This window comes from Scyliorhinus torazame, chromosome 4 (assembly GCF_047496885.1).
Source record: "Scyliorhinus torazame isolate Kashiwa2021f chromosome 4, sScyTor2.1, whole genome shotgun sequence".
Lineage (NCBI taxonomy): Eukaryota > Metazoa > Chordata > Chondrichthyes > Carcharhiniformes > Scyliorhinidae > Scyliorhinus > Scyliorhinus torazame.
The window spans coordinates 35,235,939-35,260,982 of record NC_092710.1 but is presented as its reverse complement, the minus strand read 5'-3'; the positions used below and the strand labels follow the sequence as shown (position 1 = coordinate 35,260,982).

Here is a 25,044-nt window from a genome sequence, read left to right as displayed (position 1 = left end):
GGGAGAGAGAGGGGGACAGGGAGAGAGAGGGGGACAGGGAGAGAGAGGGGGACAGGGAGAGAGAGGGGGACAGGGAGAGAGAGGGGGGCAGGGAGAGAGAGGGGGGCAGGGAGAGAGAGGGGGGCAGGGAGAGAGAGGGGGGCAGGGAGAGAGAGGGGGGCAGGGAGAGAGAGGGGGGCAGGGAGAGAGAGGGGGGCAGGGAGAGAGAGGGACAGGGAGAGAGAGGGACAGGGAGAGAGGGGGACAGGGAGAGAGAGGGACAGGGAGAGAGAGAGGGACACAGGCAGGGAGAGAGAGAGGGACACAGGCAGGGAGAGAGAGAGGGACACAGGCAGGGAGAGAGAGAGGGACACAGGCAGGGAGAGAGAGGGGGCCAGGGAGAGAGAGGGGGCCAGGGAGAGAGAGGGGGCCAGGGAGAGAGAGGGGGCCAGGGAGAGAGAGGGGGCCAGGGAGAGAGAGGGGGCCAGGGAGAGAGAGGGGGCCAGGGAGAGAGAGGGGGCCAGGGAGAGAGAGGGGGCCAGGGAGAGAGAGGGGGCCAGGGAGAGAGAGGGGGCCAGGGAGAGAGAGGGGGCCAGGAGAGAGAGGGGGCCAGGGAGAGAGAGGGGGCCAGGGAGAGAGAGGGGGCCAGGGAGAGAGAGGGGGCCAGGGAGAGAGAGGGGGCCAGGGAGAGAGAGGGGGCCAGGGAGAGAGAGGGGGCCAGGGAGAGAGAGGGGGCCAGGGAGAGAGAGGGGGCCAGGGAGAGAGAGGGGGCCAGGGAGAGAGAGGGGGCCAGGGAGAGAGAGGGGGCCAGGGAGAGAGAGGGGGCCAGGGAGAGAGAGGGGGACAGGGAGAGAGAGGGGGACAGGGAGAGAGAGGGGGACAGGGGGAGAGAGGGGGACAGGGAGAGAGAGACGCAAATAGAAATAGTGCGTTAGTGTGTAAGTGGGAGTGTGTACGTGAGTGTGAGTGAGTACGAATGAGTGTGTGTGTAAGAATAAATGTGTGTGCATAAGAATGAGTGTAAGCATCTGTGTGAGTGAGCGAGTGAGTGTGTAACAGTGAGTGTGTGTGTGTAAGCATCAGTGTGAGCGCGTGCGAGTCAGCACGTGTACACGAATGCGTGCGCGCAAGTGATTTTGTGTGTGTGTGTGTAAGTGAGGCAGTGCGTGAGAGTGTGAATGAGTGCGTGTGCATGTGTACGAGCGAGGGACGCACAGAGCGAGGGGCGCACCGAGAGCGAGGGGCGCACCGAGGGCGAGGGGCGCACCGAGGGCGAGGGGCGCACCGAAGTCGAGGGGCGCACCGAGAGCGAGGGGCTCACCGAGAGCGAGGGGCGCACCGAGAGCGAGGGGCGCACCGAGAGCGAGGGGCGCACCGAGAGCGAGGGGCGCACCGAGAGCGAGGGGCGCACCGAGAGCGAGGGGCGCACCGAGAGCGAGGGGCGCACCGAGAGCGAGGGGCGCACCGAGAGCGAGGGGCGCACCGAGAGCGAGGGGCGCACCGAGAGCGAGGGGCGCACCGAGAGCGAGGGGCGCACCGAGAGCGAGGGGCGCACCGAGAGCGAGGGGCGCACCGAGAGCGAGGGGCGCACCGAGAGCGAGGGGCGCACCGAGAGCGAGGGGCGCACCGAGAGCGAGGGGCGCACCGAGAGCGAGGGGCGCACAGAGAGCGAGGGGCGCACAGAGAGCGAGGGGCGCACAGAGAGCGAGGGGCGCACAGAGAGCGAGGGGCGCACAGAGAGCGTGGGACGCACAGAGAGCGTGGGACGCACAGAGAGCGTGGGGTAAAGCTCCCTCTACACTGTCCCCAGCAAACACACCCAGGACAGGTAGAGCACGGGGTTAGATACAGTAAAAATCTCCCTCTACACTATCACCATCTAACAGTCCCAGGATAGGTACAGCACGGGGTGAGATACAGAGTAAAGCTCCCTCCATGTCGTCCCCATCAAACACTCCCAGGACAGGTACAGCACGGGGTTAGATACAGAGTAAAGCTCCCTCCACGTCGTCCCCATCAAACAGTCCCAGGAGAGGTACAACACGGGGTTAGATACAGAGTAAAGCTCCCTCTACACTGTCCCCATTAAACATTAACAGGACAGGTACAGCATAAGGTTAGATAAAGAGTAAAGCTCCCTCTGCACTGTCCCCATCAAATACTTCTCGGACAGGTACAGCACGGGGTGAGATACAGAGTAAAGCTCCCTCTAGACTGTCCCCATCAAACACTCCCAAGACAGGTACAGCACGCGGTGAGATACAGAGTAAAGCTCTGAGGCAGCATGGTAGCATTGGGGATAGCACAATTGCTTCACAGCTCCAGGGTCCCAGGTTCGATTCCGTCTTGGGTCACTGTCTGTGCGGAGTCTGCACATGCTCCCCGTGTGTGCGTGGGTTTCCTCTGGGTGCTCCAGTTTCCTCCCACAGTCCAAAGATGTGCAAGTTAGGTGGATTGGCCATGCTAAATTGCCCTTAGTGTCCAAAATTGTCCAGATGTAGCTCCCTCAACATCTGTCCTCACAAAATACTCACAGGAGAGGTACAGAGGAACAGGAATGGGCCATTCAGCTGATCTGCCTTAGCGACTAGACCACCTTAATCAATAACCTATTTTAATAATCCGATACAAAGCCCTGGATGACTTTATTTCCCAGCAGTATCAGTAGCTGTAAATCCTGCTCTACACGGTGTGAGAAATATTACTGCATTAGAGAATGTCATTGTGAATATTACCTTGTAATATATAACCGTTCTCATCCACATCTCTATTGAGAACACATTAGCTCCTTTCCCAGTGATCACTGCAGTTGACCCCGTCACTGTTTATACTATGAGCTCTTGTCCCAGTTAATACTACATTACACCACACTGCTGTGGACACTACAATTAACAGTTTTGGACTGCTGACTACCATGTACCCAGGGTAAGAGCCTGTGGGGCTACCATGTATAATAATCTTTATTGTCACACGTAGGCTGACATTAACACTGCAATGAAGTTACTGTGAAAATCCCCTAGTCGCCACATTCCGGCGCCTGTTCGGGAATACAGAGGGAGAATTCAGAATGTCCAAATTACCTAACAGCACGTCTTTCAGACTTGTGGGAGGAAACCGGAGCTCCCGGAGGAAACCCACGCAGACACGGAGAACATGCCAGGAATCGAACGCGGGACCCTGGAGCTGTGAAGCCACAGTGCTACCCTCTGTGCTACCGTGCCGCGTAATGAGTCACACACACAACCTCCCACCCCACCCAAGACACACAAACACGTGTACAGACAAACACAAACTCACACACAGACACAAACTCAGACAGGCTGCGTCATTACATCTTTCAAATGGAGCGAGATCCATTCTCCACCTTTAACTTGGAGAGGTGTATCTGGCCTGTGTGTGACCCAAGTTACACACTGACTCTGAACATCCTCACAACAGCTTGGGGACAGACTTTTCGAAAGCACTTTTCATAACCTTTGGGTATCACAAACTGCTTCACAGGCAATGGAGCCCTTTTGAAATCGAGTCAGTGGTAATTTAGGAAATGGACCAGCTAATTTCAGAGAGACACACAGAAACAGGATGAGATTGTGCTGTACATGTTTCACAGCTGACACTGAGACACACACGAGATGTACAATATCAATTATTATTCTGAAGCATGTGATTAAATCACCCTTAAACTAAATTCCAGTGTTTCAGAGTAAAGCTTTCTCTGCACTGTCCATCAAACACTCACAACCCAAATACTGTCTGGGCTTAAATACAGAGTCAAAATCCCTCTGTCCTGTCCAAAGAATTTTTCATTGCAGATAGTTATTTTTATTTTATGGAAAAGCAGAACTCAAATTGCACCGAATCCCAGGGTGGACTCTTGCTTATTTCAGCCCTTCACATTTAAACATGAAGTTTAAGCTCCGATTCCAGGTGTCTGCTTGTCTCTGTTTGTATATTCTCTGTTATTGTTGTTTTGTCACTTGTCTGAAGTATTTGAATAATAGGCCTTGGTTGATCAATCCTTTATCTCAGCACATGGAAGTTGTGAATCTTCAAGGCTGTCAGTCTGAGAAAGATAACAAAAAACTACATCCTTTGATCAATCCATTCCCCAACCCTAAATAGATCTCACACATTTCCATAATGCAGGCATATCTCCATCAAAACTTCTAATCATTTCCCAATACTCTTGTTAACACTTGCCTGTATAACCTAAATTCCACTGACAGATTCCGAAAGCTGCACAGAAAAATGACTGGTTATTTTAAACTTTGAAACAAAACTATTTGAACTTGTGCTTCAATCCTATTATACAGAAAGGTTGTCCCTGTGGGCTGACAGTTTCTCAGTAAGACTGAAACATTGAGGTACGCCTCGCACTGCACTTGACAACATTTGTGGCACTTCCAAAATCTACGATACATTGCTGTCTGTATTGTGTGAATCTAGCTGTGAAATATCTGTACAGTTTAAACTTCCAATGTTTCTGTCTTCTCATCATTTAAAAAGATCACGGTTCTATCCTTTTTAAGTCTAAAGCACATCATCTAAACCTTTCCCAACACTGAAACACGTCCACCAGTTCAGTCTACTGCCAAAACGATAATATCTCCCTGCAATTTGATATTTCCAGCTATGTTGCTTACAACGCTGTCTAATGTTTGGTGTCATTGGCAAACTGGGATGTGTAGCATTCTATCAAATGGTCTTAAATGGCTAATATATATGTGTGTGTGTGCGCCAATGTGTGTGTACACGCATGTGTCTATGCACGCATGTGTGTGTATGTATGCATGTATCTGGACCCGTGTATGTATCAGTCAGTGTGTGCACGCGCATGTGTGTGTGTATCTGTGAACCTGTGTGTGTATACGCATTTAAGTCTCAAAGGAAAATATGAGCAGGTGTAGGCGATTTGGCCCATCGAGTCTGCTCCACCATTCAAACAGATCCTGGCACGCACAGACGCACGCACACTCACACACACATTCCTATTGCATTATACACACTCGATTTGTGTCTGGAACATGCTCAATGATTGAGCTTCCACAACCCTCTGGATTCTCCACCCTCTTAATGAAGAAATTCCTCCTCATCTCAGTCTGCAATGGTCTACCCCTGATTCTGAGCATTCATGTCAAGAGGGCGAGAAGACAAGACCAGGGATCTACTTCTGAGGCTGGAAAAGGCTCTGGTCAGATCCCATTTGGAGTATTGTGAGCAGTTTTGGGCCCGGTATCTAAGGAAGGATGTGCAGGCCTTGGAAAGGGTCCAGAGGAGGTTCACAAGAATGGTCCCTGGAATGAAGAACCTGTCGTATGAGGAATGGTTGAGGACACTGGGTCTGTACTCGTTGGCGGTCAGAAGGATGAGGGGGGATCTTATTGAAACTTACAGGATACTGCGAGGCCTGGATAGAGTGGACGTGGAGAGGATGTTTCCACTTGTAGGAACAATTAGAAGCAGAGGACACCATCTCAGACTAAAGGGACGATCCTTTTAAACAGAGATGAGGAGGAATTTCTTCAGCCTGAGGGTGGTGAATCTGTAGAACTCTTTGCCGCAGAAGGGTGTGGAGGCCAAATCACTGAGTATCTCTAAGACAGAGATAGATAGGTTCTTGATCAATAAGGGGATCAGGGTTTATGGAGAGAAGGCAGGAGAATGGGAATTAGAAAAATATTACCCATGATTGAATGGCGGAGCAGACTCGATGGGCCGAGTGTCCTAATTCTGCATCTATGTCTTATGGTTTGAGACTGTGCCCCCCTCCCCCTGGTTCTAATCTCACCAGTCAGAATGATCATCCAACCTACATCTATCTTGTGGTGCCCCGTATGAATTGTGTATGTTTCAAGATCACCTCTCATTTTTCGGCACTCTCGGGAACACGGGTACATTTTCCTCAATCTCTCCTCATCAGACAACTTCACCATCCCAGGGATTCGTCTGGTGAATCTCCGTTACACTCCTTCTACAGCAAGTATATCCTTCCTTATATATGGAGAACAAAACTCTACACAATGGTCCAGGTGTGTTGTGACCAAGGCTCTGAAAAATTGCAGCAAGTCATCTTAACCCCTGTACTAATAACCCCGAGCGATGAAAGTTAACGTACCATTGGACCTCCTGATTGCTTAATGTACCCGCACGCTAGCGTTTAGTGACCCATGAATAAGGAGTTAGATACAGAGTAAGGTTTCCTCTACACTGTCCACATCAAACACTCCCAGGACAGGTACAGCACGGGGTTAGATACAGAGTAAAGCTCCCTCTACACTGTCCCCAGCAAACACTCCCAGGACAGGGACAGCACGGGGTTAGATACAGAGTAAAGCTCCCTCTACACTGTCCCCACATCAAACACTCCCAGGGCAGGTACAGCACGGGGTCAGATACAGAGTAAAGCTGCCTCTAAACTGTCCCCATCAAACACTCCCAGGACAGGTACAGCACAGGGTCAGATACAGAGTACAGCTCCCTCTACACTGTCCCCATCAAACACTCCCAGGACAGGTACAGCACGGGGTTAGATACAGAGTAAGGTTTCCTCTACACTGCTCACATCAAACACTCCCAGGACAGGTACAGCACAGGGTCAGATACAGAGTAAAGCTCCCTCTACACTGTCCCCATCAAACACTCCCAGGACAGGTACAGCACAGGGTTAGACACAGAGTAAAGCTCCCTCTACACTGTCCCCATCAAGCACTCACAGGACAGGTACAGCACGGGGTTAGATACAGTGTAAGCTCCCTCTACACTGTCCCCATCAAACACTCCCAGGACAGGTACAGCGTGGGGTTAGATACAGAGTAAAGCTCCCTCTACACTGTCCACATCAAACACTCCCAGGACAGGTACAGCACGAGCTTAGATACAGAGTAAAGCACCCTCTACACTGTCCCCATCAAACACTCCCAGGACATGTACAGCACAGGGTCAGATATAGAGTACAGCTCCCTCTACACTGTCCCCATCAAACACTCCCAGGACAGGTACAGCACGGGGTTAGATACAGAGTAGGGGTTCCTCTACACTGTCCCCATCAAACACTCCCAGTACAGGTACAGCACAGGGTTAGATACAGAGTAAAGCTCCCTCTACACTGTCCCCATCAAACACTCCCAGTACAGGTACAGCACGGGGTTAGATACAGAGTAAAGCTCCCTCTACACTCTCCCCATCAAACACTCCCAGGACAGGTACAGCACGGGGTTAGATATAGAGTAAAGCTCCCTCTGCACTGACCCCATCAAACACTTCCAGGACAGGTGCAGCATGGTGTTAGATACAGAGTAAAGCTCCCTCTACACTGCCCCATCAAACACTCGCAGGACAGGTACAGCACGGGGTTAGAAAGAGAGTAAAGCTCCCTCTACACTGCCCCATCAAACACTCCCAGGACAGGTACAGCACGGGGTTAGATACAGAGTAAAGCTCCCTCTACACTGTCCCATCAAACACTACCAGGACAGGTGCACCACGGGGTTACAAACGGAATAAATGTTCCTCTCCAATTTCCACAACAGACGCTGCCAGGATATTTACAGCAAGTAGAGGGAATGAAGCAATGTTTTCAAAGGAAGGGTTTTATTTTGAAAAGAGATCGCAAATTATCAACATAACAGAACTGACCCCAAATGATGATTACTCCAATATCCAAATCCAAAACGATGCCGAATTCATTTCCATCCCATTTTTACGGATAATCTTAAATAGATAAACATAGAAATAATTAGCAATGACAGACCACAAGGAATAGGAGCAGGACTGGTCCATTCAGCCCTTCGAACTCACTCCACCAATCAATATGATCATGGAGATTCTTCCATTTCAACACCGTCTTCCTGCCCTATCCCCGTGCCTCTTGTTGATCAATCAATCGCAGTCTAGAACCGGCTCAATGACTGAGTCTCCACATCCCTCTGGGATAGAGAATTCCCAGGATTCACCACCATCTGAGTGACAAAATTCCTCCACATCTCAGTCCGGCATATCGTTGGTTAATACACAGAATAGATTATATCTGGGAATGAATTACTGACTGCAATCTCATGGAGGGCTTCGGGATAGATGATATACAGAATAACAGATACCCAGGAGTGAGTTACAGACTGGAAACTAATCGAGGGCTTCGGGATAGTTTATATATAGAATAACAGATACCCGGGAGTGAGTGACAGACAGGAATCTAATCGAGGGGTTCAGGATAGTTTATAATAGAACAACAGATACCCAGGAGTGAGTTACAGACTGGAATCTAATCGAGGGGTTCAGGATAGTTTATATATAGAACAACAGATACCCAGGAGTGAGTTACAGACTGGAATCTAATCGAGGGGTTCAGGATAGTTTATATATAGAATAACAGATACCCAGGAGTGAGTTACAGACTGGAATCTAATCGAGGGGTTCAGGATAGTTTATATAGAGAATAGTACAAAGTCTTACAACACCAGGTTAAAGTCCAACAGGTTTGTTTCGATGTCACTTGCTTTCGGAGCGCTGCTCCTTCCTCAGTTGAATCCTGCCACCTGAGGAAGGAGCAGCGCTCCGAAAGCTAGTGACATCGAAACAAACCTGTTGGACTTTAACCTGGTGTTGTAAGACTTCGTACTGTGCTCACCCCAGTCCAACGCCGGCATCTCCACATCATATGTAGAGAATAACAGATACCCGGGAGTGAGTTACAGACGGGAATCTAATCGAGGGGTTCAGGATAGTTTAAATGGAGAATAACAGATACCCAGAAGTGCGTTACAGATTGGAATCTAATCGAGGAGTTCAGGATAGTTTAAATGGAGAATAACAGATACCCAGAAGTGCGTTACAGACGGGAATCTAATCGAGGAGTTCAGGATAGTTTATATGGAGAATAACAGATACCCAGGAGTGCGTTACAGAGTGAAACCAAATTGAGGGGTTAGATTTAACTCACTCTTACACACTCACTCACACCCTGACACAATCGCTCACTAACACACACTATCACGCACTTAATAACTAAATCACGCTTACACACCCTGACGCACACTTGCTCACTATTACACACTCGCTCACACACTGAAACTCAATTATTCCTACACACTCACTCATTATTACACACTGACTTACTCTCACACTCTCACTTACACATTCACACCACTCACTCAGTCTTACACACACTCATTCTCTCATACGTAAGCACTCACTTGCACACTCACTCACACTCCCTCACTCACTCTTACACATTCCTTCACACACACACACTCACTCTTACACACTCACTCACTGATACACACTCACTCACTCATACACACTCACTCACACCCACTATTACACACACACTCGCACACTCACTCATTCTTCCACACTAACTCGCCCACACACTCAAACTCACTTACACAATCACTCACACTTACATACTCACACACTGACTCACTCACTCTTACACACAGTCACCCTAACACACACTCACTGTTAACAGATATACTGGAGTGCAACACAGTGTGCAATCTAATTGAGGGGGTAGATTTCACTCACTCTCTCACACACTCTTACACACTCGCTCACACACTTACACAATCACGCACTAACACTCACTCACTAACTCACTCTTACACACCTGTGTCACACTCGCTCACTATTACACACTGACTCACTCACGCTCACTCTCATTCCTATAGACTCACTCATTAGTATACACTGATCCACACACCCTCACTTACTTTCACACACTCACTCAGTCGCACACACACTCACTCACACACTCACTGTCACACACTCACTGTCACAGTCACACACTCATTCTTACACACCTGTCACTCTGACACAATCACTCCCAGATGCTAACACACATCACTCTTGCATACTGACTCACACAGTTCTTCACACTCTCACAATTACACACAGACACACACTTTCACACTCAATCACCTACTCACTCATTCTTACATACTAGCTCACACTCACTCACACACTCAAACTGATTTACACAATCACTCACATTGATATACGTACACACTGATTCACTCACTCCTACACACACTCACCATTACACACTCAGTCACTCTTGACAGTCACTCACTCACATACTCACACACACTAACTCGTTCACACTTACACACTCACTCATACACTCACACTTATACAGTCACTCACTCTTACGCGCACACACTCAATCACACAGTCTGACACACTCACTCACACACACTCTCACTAACTCACTGTTACACATCCTGACTGTCATTCGCTCACGATTACACTCACTCACACTCACATACAGACTGAAACTCGCTCATTCCTACAGACTCACTCATTATTACACATTGACTCACACACACTCACTTAGTCTCACACACTCACTCGGTCTTACACACACTCACTCTCACACACTCACTATCACTCTGACACACTATCACACCCACATGCTAACACACACTCACTCCTACACACTCTTTCACACTCAATAACCCACTCACTAATTCTTACACACCACCACTCACACACACTCACTCACAAACTCAAACTGACTGACACAATGACTCACACTGACATACACACACACACTGACTTGCTCACTCTTACACAAACTCACCATTACACATTCAGTAACTTTTGACACAGTCACTCACTCACATACTCACACACAAACTCATTCACACTTACACACTCACTCACTTATACACTGACACAACCACTCACTCACGCTGTCCCCATCAAACACTCCCAGGACAGGTACAGCACGGGGCCAGATACAGAGTAAGGGTTCCTCTATGCTGTCCCCATCAAACACTCCCAGGACAGGTACAGCACGGGGTTAGATACAGAGTAAGGGTTCCTCTATGCTGTCCCCATCAAACACTCCCAGGGCAGCTACAGCACGGGGTTAGATACAGAGTAAAGCACCCTCTACACTGTCCCCATCAAACACTCCCAGGACAGGTACAGCACAGAGTTAGATACAGAGTAAAGCTCCCTCGCCACTGTCCCCATCAAACACTCCCAGGGCAGGTACAGCACGGGGTTAGATACAGAGTAAAGCACCCTCTACACTGTCCCCAGCAAACACTCCCAGGACAGGAACAGCACGGGGTTAGATACAGAGTAAAGCTCCCTCTACACTGTCCCCATCAAACACTTCCAGGACAGGTACAGCACGGGGTTAGATACAGAGTAAAGCAACCTCTACACTGTCCCCATCAAACACTCCCAGGACAGGTACAGCACGGGGTTAGATACAGAGTAAAGCTCCCTCTACACTGTCCCCATCAAACACTCCCAGGACAGGTTCAGCACGGGGTTAGATACAGAGTAAAGCACCCTCTACACTGTCCACATCAAACACTCCCAGGACAGGTACAGCACGGGGTTAGATACAGAGTAACGCTCCCTCTACACTGTCCCCATCAAACACTCCCAGGATAGGTACAGCACAGGGTCAGATACAGAGTAAAGCTCTCTCTACACTGTCCCCCATCAAACACTCCCAGGACAGGTGCAGCATGGGGTTAGATACAGTGTAAAGCTCTCTCCACACTGTCCCCATCAAACACTCCCAGGGCAGGTACAGCACGGGGTTACATACTGAGTAAAGCACCCTCTACACTGTCCCCATCAAACACTCCCAGGACAGGTACAGCATTGGGTTAGATACAGAGTAAAGCTCCCTCTACACTGTCCCCATCAAACACTCCCAGGACAGGTACAGCATGGGTTTCGATACAGAGTAAAGCTCCCTCTACACTGTCCCCATCAAACACTCCCAGGACAGGTACAGCACGGGGTTAGATACAGAGTAAAGCTCCCTCTACACTGTCCCCATCAAACACTCCCAGGACAGGTACAGCACGGGGTTAGATACAGTGTAAAGCTCTCTCTACACTGTCCCCATCAAAAACTCCCAGGGCAGGTACAGCACGGGGTTACATACTGAGTAAAGCACCCTCTACACTGTCCCCATCAAACACTCCCAGGACAGGTACAGCATGGGTTTCGATACAGAGTAAAGCTCCCTCTACACTGTCCCCATCAAACACTCCCAGGACAGGTACAGCACGGGGTTAGATACAGAGTAAAGCTCCCTCTGCACTGTCCCCATCAAACACTCCCAGGACAGGTACAGCATGGGGTTAGATACAGTGTAAAGCTCTCTCTACACTGTCCCCATCAAACACTCCCAGGGCAGGTACAGCACGGGGTTACATACTGAGTAAAGCACCCTCTACACTGTCCCCATCAAACACTCCCAGGACAGGTACAGCATGGGGTTAGATACAGAGTAAAGCTCCCTCTACACTGTCCCCATCAAACACTCCCAGGACAAGTACAGCACAGGGTCAGATACAGAGTAAAGCACCCTCTACACTGTCCCCATCAAACACTCCCAGGACAGGTACAGCACGGGGTTAGATACAGAGTAAAGCTCCCTCTACACTGTCCCCATCAAACACTCCCAGGACAGGTACAGCACGGGGTCAGATATCGAGCAGGGCTCTCTCTACACTATACTGTTTCCATTTTCTCAGATCATATTTGCTTCTTTTCCAATTCACTTTAATTCTCTGCCATCTCGTTCTTGATCTTCTTAATAGTGGGAACCGTTTCTCCCTGTCTACTCTGTCCGGCACCCCCAAGAATTTGAACACCTCTATCTCATCTCCTCTTGGCCATTTCTCTCCGTGGAGAACAGACCCAACCTCTCCAATCTAACCTCATCACTGAAGTATCTCATTCCTGAACCATTCTTGTGAACCTCCTCTGCACTCGCTCCAGTGTGTTCACATCCTTCCTACAGTGTGGCACCCAGAACTGTCCACAATATTCCAGCTGAGGTCTAACTAGTGTCTTGTATAAGTTCAGCCTTACCTCCGCGCTCTTGTACCAATGCGGGAAAATACTGAGCAGGTCAGGCAGCATCTATGGAGAGTGAAATATAATCTTGGACCAGGGCGACTGGCAGATAGACAGATAGAGAAAAGTCCACACACACAGTAACACACTTACCCTCACACAGACACCCTGCTCTAATCAGATAGAAAATGCGGCAGATGACTTCTCCATCGGTAACTGGAAGGTGATTAATTGGATTTCTCTTCAAAAAGACCAGCTCATATTTAAAAAGAATGGGTGGGTGGGAGGGTTGGTGCTTCCCAATCTTTTGTATTATTATTGGGCGGTGAATTTGGAGAAGATTGGGCAATGGTGGGGAGAGGAAGAAGCGGAATGGGTACAGGTGGTGGAAGAATCGTGTAAGGGGGCTAGTTTGCAGACTTCCGCTGCGGCTGCACTCCCATTTCCCCCGGGGAGGTTGACACAAAGCCCGGTGCTGGCATCTTCCTTCAACATCTGGAGCAAGCGGAGATGCCATTTTGCTTTGGTAAACTTGACGGTGCGAGCCCCTATTTATGGAAACCACCGATTCACCCCAGCGGCAAGACTGGATACAATATTTAAACAGTGGCATAAAGCTGGGCTGAGACAGCTTACAGACTTGTTGTTGGAAAGTAGATTTGAAGAATTGAGGGAGAAACATAAAATGCAGAGGGAGGTGAAGTTTAATTATCTTCAATGATGAAACTTGGTGAAAAAGGAGTTGTCCTCGTTCGTTTGCCTACCGGAGAACAAGCTGCTGGAGAAATTGCTCCTCCCAGCTGAGTTGGTGATGGGAGAATTACTAACATTTACAGGTGGCTGATGGACAGAAAGAAAGCAGCGATTGAAGAGATGAAACAAAAGTGGAAGGAAGAGTTGGATATGGAGTTGGAATGGGGACTATGGAGTGAGATTATACACAGGGTCAATGCGACATCTTCATGTGCTCGGATGGGCTTGATACAATTCAAGGATGTACACAGGGGCCCATATGACACAGGAACGAATGAGCAGATTCCTCACAGAGGAAGGAGATAAATGTGAGAGTGTAAAGGAGGACCAGTTAACCATGTCCACATCTTCTGGTCACGTCCACGATTTGTGGGCTTCTGGCTCTCGCTATTTCAACACGAACAAAAGTTGTGGAGGTGGAAATATTACTGGGACCACGAGGCAATTTCTGGGGTGTCGGAAGTACCGGGACTAATAGGTGGGGACGGGGCCGATGTGGTGGCCTTTGTCACATTGATCGCCCGGAGGCTAATTTTATTGGAAGGGAAGTCAGAAGATCCGCCAAAAATATCGACATGGTTGAGGGATATTGCGGAATTCCTTAAACTTGAGAAACTAAAGTTAGCCCTTTGTGGCTCAGATGGGGGTTTCTGGACGAGATGGAAGCTGTTCTTGTCTCTATTTACAGATCTGTTTGTTGCCAGTGGGTAAGGGGAGGGAAGAGCAGAAAGGTTTATTGGAAATAAAGGAATAAATGTCAAATGAGGAGAATAGTATTTTGTTTGTGTTGTGACTGACTGATTGTTTGTATGTTGTTATGTCCGTCCTCATCGGAATGAAAATATTTTCAAAAAACACAGCAACAGTGACCACACTTATTAAAAAGTAGCTCACGGACTGCAAAATGTTTGAAGGTCATGAGTTAAAAGTCTTAAACTTAAACGTGGGAATGAGGGAGTTAATTCAACCTTTCCACAGGGGACGTAGGGGAATTTTCCACCATGATCACATTTCTGACTGGGGAATCTTGCTGTGCAATCAATATGCCTGCTGTCAGTGTGTACATGTTCAAGTAGAAAGAGAGAAAGAAATCCATCTTCAGAGACTCTGAACTTAATTTTGAAAGTGCCACCATTTTGGGGCTCTTCCTGTGCACAAGCTGCCAGCAGAATTCCCCAACTTAAAAACAAGGTGAGAGTGGAGAGTGACGGGCGAGTTAACAGAAAGCAGTTGGGGTTATCAAACTAACCGTTTTCATTGAATCCAAATTGTTTCATTATAAATTCTAATCTCATGAAATGACATCAGATGATTTCAGTGAAAAAATCCCATTGAACCTCCTTGTCTAATAAAATGATGTTGTTGCCGATGACCCTGTATTGATTGAGGAATAAGCTTGACATCTCACAGTGTGAATAAATCAAATTGAATCCAAATTTATAGAGCAGCTCATTGAAGAAATCTGTCTGTGAGCAACATGTAAAATATGAAGTGAAACTTTGCAATGAGCTTTGTTTTTGTGGCCAGGAATCTTCTCTTAAAGACCCATCAAACACTCCCAGCGCAGGTACAGCACAGGGTCAGATACAGAGTAAAGCTCCCTCTACACTGTCCCCATCAAACACTCCCAGGACAGGTACAGCACGGTGTTAGATACAGAGTAAAGCTCCCTCTACACTGTCCCCAGCAAACACTCCCAGGACAGGTTCAGCATGGGGTTACAAAGGGAATAAATGTTCCTCTACAGTTTCCAAAACAGAAGCTGCCAGGATATTTACAGCAAGTAGAGGGAATGAGGCAATGTTTCCAAAGGAAGGGTTTTATTTTTAAAGAAGGTAGGAAATTATCAACGTAACAGAACTTATCCCAAATGATGATTTCTCCAATATCCAAATCCAAAACGATGCCGAATTCATTCCCATCCCACTTTTCTGGATACTCTGAAATAGATAAACAGAGAGATAATTAGCAATAACAGACCACAAGGAATAGGAGCAGGATCTAATTGAGGGATTCAGGGGTGTTTATATATAGAATAACAGATACCCGGGAGTGAGTTACAGACTGGAATCTAATTGAGGGATTCAGGGGTGTTTATATAAAGAATAACAGGTACCTGGGAGTGAGTTACAGACTGGAATCTAATCGAGGGGTTCACAATGGTTTATATATTGAATAACAGATACCCGGGAGTGAGTTACAGACTGGAATCTAATCGAGCTCTCTAGTCGTGCAAGACTCGCTCACTCTTGCACACACTCACAGTTAACAGATACACTGCAGTGCGATACAGTGTGCAATCTAATCGAGTGGATTTAACTCACGCTTACACTCACTCACACAGTCGTACACAATCACTCACTAACACACTCACTAACTCACTCTTACACACCCTGACTCACACTCGCTCACCATTACACACTCACTCACACTCTTATTCCTACACCCTCACTCATTATTACACTCACTTACTCTCACACACTCACTCAGTCTCTCACACACACTCTCTCACACTTAAACACTCACTCACACCCCCCACTCACCTTCACACATTCAATCACACACACACTCACTCTCTTACGCACTCACTCACACACTCACTCTTATACATTCACTCACACACACTGCTACAAACTCGCACTCACACTCCCTCACACACTTAATCATTCACCCTTACACACACACTCACCCCCACTATTACACGCACACACTCGCACACTCACTCATTCTTACACACTAACTCGCTCACACACTCAAATTCACTTACACAATCACACACACTGACTCGCTCACTCTTGCACACACTCACAGTTAACAGATACACTGCAGTGCGATACAGTGTGCAATCTAATCGAGTGGATTTAAGTCACGCTTACACACTCACACTCACTTACACACTGAAACTCACTCATTCCTATAGACTCACTTATTATTACACACTGATTCCACACTCACTCACTCTCACACACTCACTCAATCAGTCTCACACACACACAATACTCACACACTCTTGCACAATCACTCACTAACATACTCTCACTCATTAACTCACTCTTACACACCCCGACTCACACTCACTCACCATTACACAATCACTCACTCACACTCACTTACACACTGAAACTCACTCATTACTACAGACTCACTCATTATTGCACGCTGATTCCACACTTAATCGGTCTCTCACACCCACTCCCGCACACCCACTCCCGCCCCGCCCCTCCCGCCCGCCCGCTCTCTGCCCGCCCGCTCTCGCCCGCCCACTCACACCGCCCGCCCACTCACACCCGCCCGCCCACCCCCACCCGCCCGCCCACCCCCACCCGCCCGCCCACCCCCACCCGCCCGCCCACCCCCACCCACCCGCCCACCCCCACCCACCCACCCACCCCCACCCACCCGCCCACCCCCACCCACCCGCCCACCCCCCACCCACCCGCCCACACCCCACCCACCCGCCCACACCCACCCACCCGCCCACACCCACCCACCCGCCCACACCCACCCACCCGCCCACACCCACCCACCCGCTCACCACCCACCCACCCGCTCACACCCACCCACCCGCTCACACCCACCCACCCGCTCACACCCACCCACCCGCTCACACCCACCCACCCGCTCACACCCACCCACCCGCTCACACCCACCACCCGCTCACACACACCCACCCGCTCACACACACCCACCCGCTCACACACACCCACCCGCTCACACACACCCACCCGCTCACACACACCCACCCGCTCACACACACCCACCCGCTCACACACACCCACCCGCTCACACACACCCACCCGCTCACACACACCCACCCGCTCACACACTCCCACCCGCTCACACACTCACACCCACTCACACACTCACACCCACTCACACCCACCCACCCACTCACACCCACCCACCCACTCACACCCACCCACCCACTCACACCCACCCACCCCACTCACACCCACCCACTCACACCCACCCACCCACTCACACCCACCCACCCACTCACACCCACCCACCCACTCACACCCACCCACCCACTCACACCCACCCACCCACTCACACCCTCCCACCACTCACACCCTCCCACCCACTCACACCCACCCACCCACTCACACCCCACCCACCCACTCACACCCACCCACCCACACCCACCCACCCACTCACACCCACCCACCCACTCACACCCACCCACCCACTCACACCCACCCACCCACTCACACCCACCCACCCACTCACACCCACCCACCCACTCACACCCACCCACCCACTCACACCCACCCACCCACTCACACCCACCCACCCACCCACTCACACCCACCCACCCACTCACACCCACCCACCCACTCACACCCACCCACCCACTCACACCCACCCACCCACTCAACACCCACCCACCCACTCACACCACCCACCCACTCACACCCACCCACCCACTCACACCCACCCACCCACTCACACACACCCCACCCACTCACACACACCCACCCACTCACACACACCCACCCACTCACACACACCCACCCACTCACACACACCCACCCACTCACACACACCCACCCACTCACACACACCCACCCACTCACACACACCCACCCACTCACACACACCCACCCACTCACACACACCCACCCACTCACACACACCCACCCACTCACACACACCCACCCACTCACACCCACTCACACACACCCACTCACACCCACCCACTCACACCCACCCACTCACACCCACCCACTCACACCCACCCACTCACACCCACCCACTCACACCCACCCACTCACACCCACCCACTCACACCCACCCACTCACACCCACCCACTCACACCCACCCACTCACACCCACCCACTCACACCCACCCACTCACACCCACCCACTCACACACACCCACTCACACACACCCACTCACACACACCCACTCACACACACCCACTCACACACACCCACTCACACACACCCACTCACACACACCCACTCACACACACCCACTCACACCCACCCACTCACACACACCCACACACACACACCCACACACACACACCCACACACACACACCCACACACACACACCCACACACACACACCCACACACACACACCCACACACCCACTCACACCCACCCACTCACACACAATCACACACACTATCTCTCAGTCTTAAACACACTCACACTCACTCTCACACACACACTGTCACTCTGACACACTGTCACTCTGACACACTGTCACTCCCACATGCTAACTCACACTCACTCTTCCATAATCACTCACACTCACCCCAACACAGTCAATCACATGCTCACTATTACATACAGATACACTCTTTCACTCTCAATAATCCACTCACTCATTCTTACACGCCAACTCTCTCTCACACACTCAAACTGACTTACACAATCACTCACTCTGACATACACACACAGACTCGCTCACTCTTATACACTCACCATTACACACTCACTCACATACTCATACACGCTAACTAATTCACACTTACACTCTCACTCACTTATACACTTACACTTACACAATCACTCACACTAACTCTTACATCCACACTCACTTTTACACACACACTAACTCACCCAATCACACACTCACTCTTACACCCCGACTCTGACACACTCTCTCACTCACACTCACTCAGTCATACATACTCAGGCACACACATCCTCACACATGCACTCACACGCTCACTCACTCACACACACTCACTCAGGATCAGACTCACTCACACACAATTATTCACTCACACTCACTCACTCTTACACACGCACTCACTCTCGCTCACACACAGACTGACTCACTCATTCACACTAACTTACACACAATTACTCATTCACTCACTCACACTCACTCACTCATACATGCTCAGACACTCACATCCTCACTCATACACTCACACTCACACATTCACTCACTCCTACACGCTCAATCACTCTCACTCAGACACAGACACACTCAGTTGTTCACACTCACTTACACACAATTCCTCACTCACACTCACGCTTGCACAATCCTCTTACACTCACACTTACACACTCACACTTACACAAACACTATCATTCTTACACACTGTCTCACACACACACAATCTTACATACTCACACTCACTCACATCCTCACTCACACACTATTACACACACATTCTTACATACGCACACACTTACACACACATACTCACTCACTTTTACACATTAACTCGCTCAGTCTTACACACACACACCCACACTTGCAATCACTCACACTCACATACCCACTCACACACTAATCACTCACACACCAACCCGCTCACAACCACGCCCACAGACTCGCACATTCACATTCACTCACACGCTCACTCTTATACACTCAGTCACTCTTATTCAAACACACTCTTCACACACTTACACACACAGACTCATACTGACTCACTCTCACACACACTAGTTCTCACCAATTCTCACTCTTACACTCACTCACTGTATGACACACTCACATCCACACTGACTCTGACACACTCATTCACTGTTATACACACTCACTCGCACTTACACACTCACTCAGACACTGGGGACGCAGAGCGAGTGGCGCAGCGATGGAGAGGGACGCAGCGAGAGCGAGGGACGCAGCGAGAGCGAGGCACGCGCAGCGAGAGAGAGGGGGACGCAGCGAGAGAGAGGGGGACGCAGCGAGAGAGGGGGGGACGCAGCGAGAGAGGGGGACGCAGCGAGAGAGAGGGGGACACAGCGAGAGAGAGGGGGACACAGCGAGAGAGAGGGGGACACAGCGAGAGAGAGGGGTCAGAGAGGGACACAGCGAGAGAGAGTGGGACAGAGAGAGAGAGGTACACAGCGAGAGAGACATGGAGAGGGCCATACATAGAGGGAGAGGGACACAGAGAGAGTGACACAGAGAGAAAGAGGTACTCAGTAAAAGAGAGGGATAGAGTGAGATAGAAGGACACAGAGAGAGACAGGGACACAGAGGGAGAGAGGGATACAGAGATGGACAGAGAGAGGGGGCCACACAGAGCGAGGGACACACACAGAAAGAGGTACACAGCGGGTCAGGATGTGAGGTTTCGGGGACGTGAGTGGGTCAGGATGTGAGGGTTAGGGGACATGAGGATGTGATGGTGTGAGGGTGCCAGGACGTGAGGCAGTCAGGACATTGGGGTTATTAAACTGACCGTTTTCATTGAATCCAAATTGTTTCATTATAAATTCCAATCTCAGGAATTGACATCAGTGGATTTCAGTGAAAAATCCCATTGAACCTCCTTGTCTAATAAAATGATGTTGTTGCCGATGACCCTGTATTGATTCAGGAATAAGCTTAACATCTCAGTGAGAAAAAGTCAAATTGAATCTATATTTATAGAGCAGCTCATTGAAGAAATCTGTCTGTGAACAACAGGTAAAATATGAAGTGAAACTTTGCAATGAGCTTTGTTTGTCTGGCCAGGAATCTTCTCTTAAAATGGAGGCAGAAATGAAGTTGTGTTTAACTCACATTCTGTGATTTCTTGCTGGTTTTTACTCATTCTATGGAAAGCCTTCCAAAGGCGACAGACGAATAGTCATTCCAAACACGTCAGAAATTCAGAGGGAAACAAATGTTAAACCAAAGACAGAAATAAGGACAGGACAGAATCTGTTGTTGACTGCTGAATTAACATAACCATCGACAGGACAAGTGTCTTCCTTAGCAGACACAGGAACCACACCGAGGGGGACATTGCTGACAGAAAGTCGGGGGTGGGGTCTGCACACAGGTCACTGAGGAGATCTCAGTCCAAACTGTTTCCAATCATTTCCCAAATGTTTGACAACATTTGTGGCACTTCCAAAATTTAAGGTACTTTGCTGTCTGTATTCTGTGAATCCAGCTGTGAAATATCTTCACTTCAATGTCTTTTCCCCAACACTATCCCCATATCCCTTTATGTCAATGCGATTTAGAAATCAGTCAATTTCTGCTATAAACTTAGTCAATATCTTTCCATCTTTGAGAGTGGAGAAATCACCAGGAATGTGGGATTTGATCTCCAGGGTTAGGTTGGAGAAACAGGGCTCATTCAGGCCCTATTGAACCAATCTCTCCTCCTAGGACAGTCCGGCAACCTCCCTATCAGACGATTGACCCTCCGCTGCACTCTCTCTTTGACAACTATATCCTTTCTCAGTTAGGGAGACCGAAACTATACGCAATACTCCAGGTGTGGTTTCACCAAGGCCTCGTGTAACTGCAGGAAGACATCTCCACTTCTGAATTCAAATCCCTCTTGCAATGAAGGCCAACGTGTCATTGGCCTTCTTAACTGCTTGCTGCACCCCCCTCTCCTCTTTCAGTGACTGGTGTACAAGCTCCATTTGTACATCCACATTGCCCAACATATCATGTTTAAATACAACTCTTTCCTTCAGTTTTTGTTTGACACTAACTTGGACAACTGTCCGAATTGTCTCAGTGTTGTGCTCACATAAAATGGCCACCGTTAAGTAACTTAAAATGGCTGACTGCTGATCGTGGATTTGTTTAGACAGATTCTCAGAGAGAGATAGAGAGATGCAGAGACAGATAAGATGGGGAGACTAACAGAATACATCAATTCAAGATTCAGAATCTCCATCAAACACTGTTAGCAAAAGTCCATCATGGGGTTACATACATATTACACATCCCTCTAAACCGTCCCCATCAAACACTCCAAGGGCAGCTACATTACGATGATGTATACAGAGTAAAGCTTCCTCGACGCTGTCCCCATCAAACACTCCCAGGACAGGTACAGCACGGGGTTAGATACAGAGTAAAGCTCCCTCTACACTGTCCCCATCAAACACACACAGGACAGGTACAGCACGGGGTTAGATACAGAGTAAAGCTCCCTCTACACTGTCCCCATCAAACACTCCCAGGACAGGTACAGCACGGGGTTAGATACAGTGTAAAGCTCCCTCTACATTCTCCCCATCAAACACACCCAGGACAGGTACAGCACGGGGTTAGATACAGAGTAACGCTCCCTCTACACTGTCCCCATCAAACACTCCCAGGACAGGTACAGTACGAGGTTGGATTCAGAGTAAAGCTCCCTCTGCACTGTCCCTATCAAACACTCCCAGGGCAGCTACACCACAGGGTTAGATACAGAGTAAAGCTCCCTCTACACTGTCCCATCAAACACTACCAGGACAGGTACACCACGGGGTTACAAACGGAATAAATGTTCCTCTCCAATTTCCACAACAGAAGCTGCCAGGATATTTACAGCAAGTAGAGGGAATGAAGCAATGTTTTCAAAGGAAGGGTTTTATTTTGAAAAGAGATCGCAAATTATCAACATAACAGAACTGACCCCAAATGATGATTACTCCAATATCCAAATCCAAAACGATGCAGAATTCATTCCCATCCCACTTTTCCGGATAATCTTAAATAGATAAACATAGAAATAATTAGCAATGACAGACCACAAGGAATAGGAGCAGGACTGGTCCATTCAGCCCTTCGAACTCACTCCACCAGTCAATATGATCATGGAGATTCTTCCATTTCAACACCGTCTTCCTGCCCTATCCACGTGCCTCTTGTTGATCCATCAATCGCAGTCCAGAACCGGCTCAATGACTGAGTCTCCACATCCCTTTGGGATAGAGAATTCCCAGGATTCACCACCATCTGAGTGACAAAATTCCTCCTCATCTCAGTCCGGCATATCGTTGGTTAATACACAGAATAGATTATATCTGGGAATGAATTACAGACTGCAATCTAATGGAGGGCTTCGGGATAGATTATATACAGAATAACAGATACCCGGGAGTGAGTTACAGACTGGAATCTAATCGAGGGGTTCAGGATAGTTTATATAGAGAATAGGACGAAGTCTTACAACACCAGGTTAAAGTCCAACTGGTTTGTTTCGATGTCACTAGCTTTCGGAGCACTGCTCCGTCCTCAGTTGAATCCTGCCACCTGAGGAAGGAGCAGCGCTCCGAAAGCTAGTGACATCGAAACAAACCTGTTGGACTTTAACCTGGTGTTGTAAGACTTCGTACTGTGCTCACCCCAGTCCAACGCCGGCATCTCCACATCATATATAGAGAATAACATATACCCAGGAGTGTGTTACAGAGTGAAACCAAATTGAGGGGTTAGATTTAACTCACTCTTACACACTCACTCACACCCTGACACAATCGCTCACTAACACACACTATCACGCACTTAATAACGAAATCACGCTTACACACCCTGATGCACACTTGCTCACTATTACACACTCGCTCACACACTGAAACTCAATTATTCCTACACACTCACTCATTATTACACACTGACTTACTCTCACACTCTCACTTACACATTCACACCACTCACTCAGTCTTACACACACTCATTCTCTCATACGTAAGCACTCACTTGCACACTCACTCACACTCCCTCACTCACTCTTACACATTCCTTCACACACACACACACACACACTCGCTCTTACACTCACTCACTCTCACTCACTCACACACACACACTCACACCCACTATTACACACACACTCGCACACTCACTCACCTACTCACTCATTGTTCCACACTAACTCGTCCACACACTCAAACTCACTTACACAATCACTCACACTGACATAAACACACACACTGACTTGCTCACTCTTACACAAACTCACCATTACACATTCAGTGACTCTTGACACAGTCACTCACTCACATACTCACACACTAACTAATTCACACTTACACACTCACTTATACACTGACACAACCACTCACTCACGCTGTCCCCATCAAACACTCCCAGGACAGGTACAGCACAGGGTTAGATACAGAGTAAGGGTTCCTCTATGCTGTCCCCATCAAAAACTCCCATGGCAGCTACAGCACGGGGTTAGATACAGAGTAAAGCACCCTCTACACTGTCCCCATCAAACACTCCCAGAACAGGTACAGCACAGAGTTAGATACAGAGTATAGCTCCCTCTACACTGGCCCCATCAAACACTCCCAGGGCAGGTACAGCACAGGGTTAGATACAGAGTAAAGCTCCCTCTACACTGTCCCCAGCAAACACTCCCAGGACAGTTACAGCACGGGGTTAGATACAGAGTAAAGCTCCCTCTACACTGTCCCCATCAAACACTCCCAGGACAGGTACAGCACAGGGTTAGATACAGAGTAAAGCTCCCTCTACACTGTCCCCAGCAAACACTCCCAGGACAGGTACAGCACGGGGTTAGACAGAGTAAAGCTCCCTCTACACTGTCCCCATCAAACACTCCCAGGACAGGTACAGCATGGGGTTAGATACAGAGTAAAGCAACCTCTACACTGTCCCCATCAAACACTCCCAGGACAGGTACAGCACGGAGTTTTATACAGAGTAAATCTCCCTCTACCCTGTTCCCAGCAAACACTCCCGGGGCAGGTACAGCACGGGGTTAGATACAGAGTAAAGCACCCTCTCCACTGTCCCCAGCAAACACTCCCAG

The 25,044-nt window shown here is 49.1% G+C and overlaps 1 long non-coding RNA gene across 1 annotated transcript; it reads right to left on the bottom strand.

Moving 5' to 3' along the window:
- Positions 1-15,366: 15,366 nt before the first annotated feature.
- LOC140410192 (uncharacterized) lies at positions 15,367-20,886 on the bottom strand. Its single transcript, XR_011940552.1, has 2 exons — positions 20,725-20,886; positions 15,367-15,503 (listed from the first exon to the last, which is right to left on the bottom strand). It is a non-coding gene; the product is annotated as an uncharacterized lncRNA (long non-coding RNA).
- Positions 20,887-25,044: the final 4,158 nt, after the last annotated feature.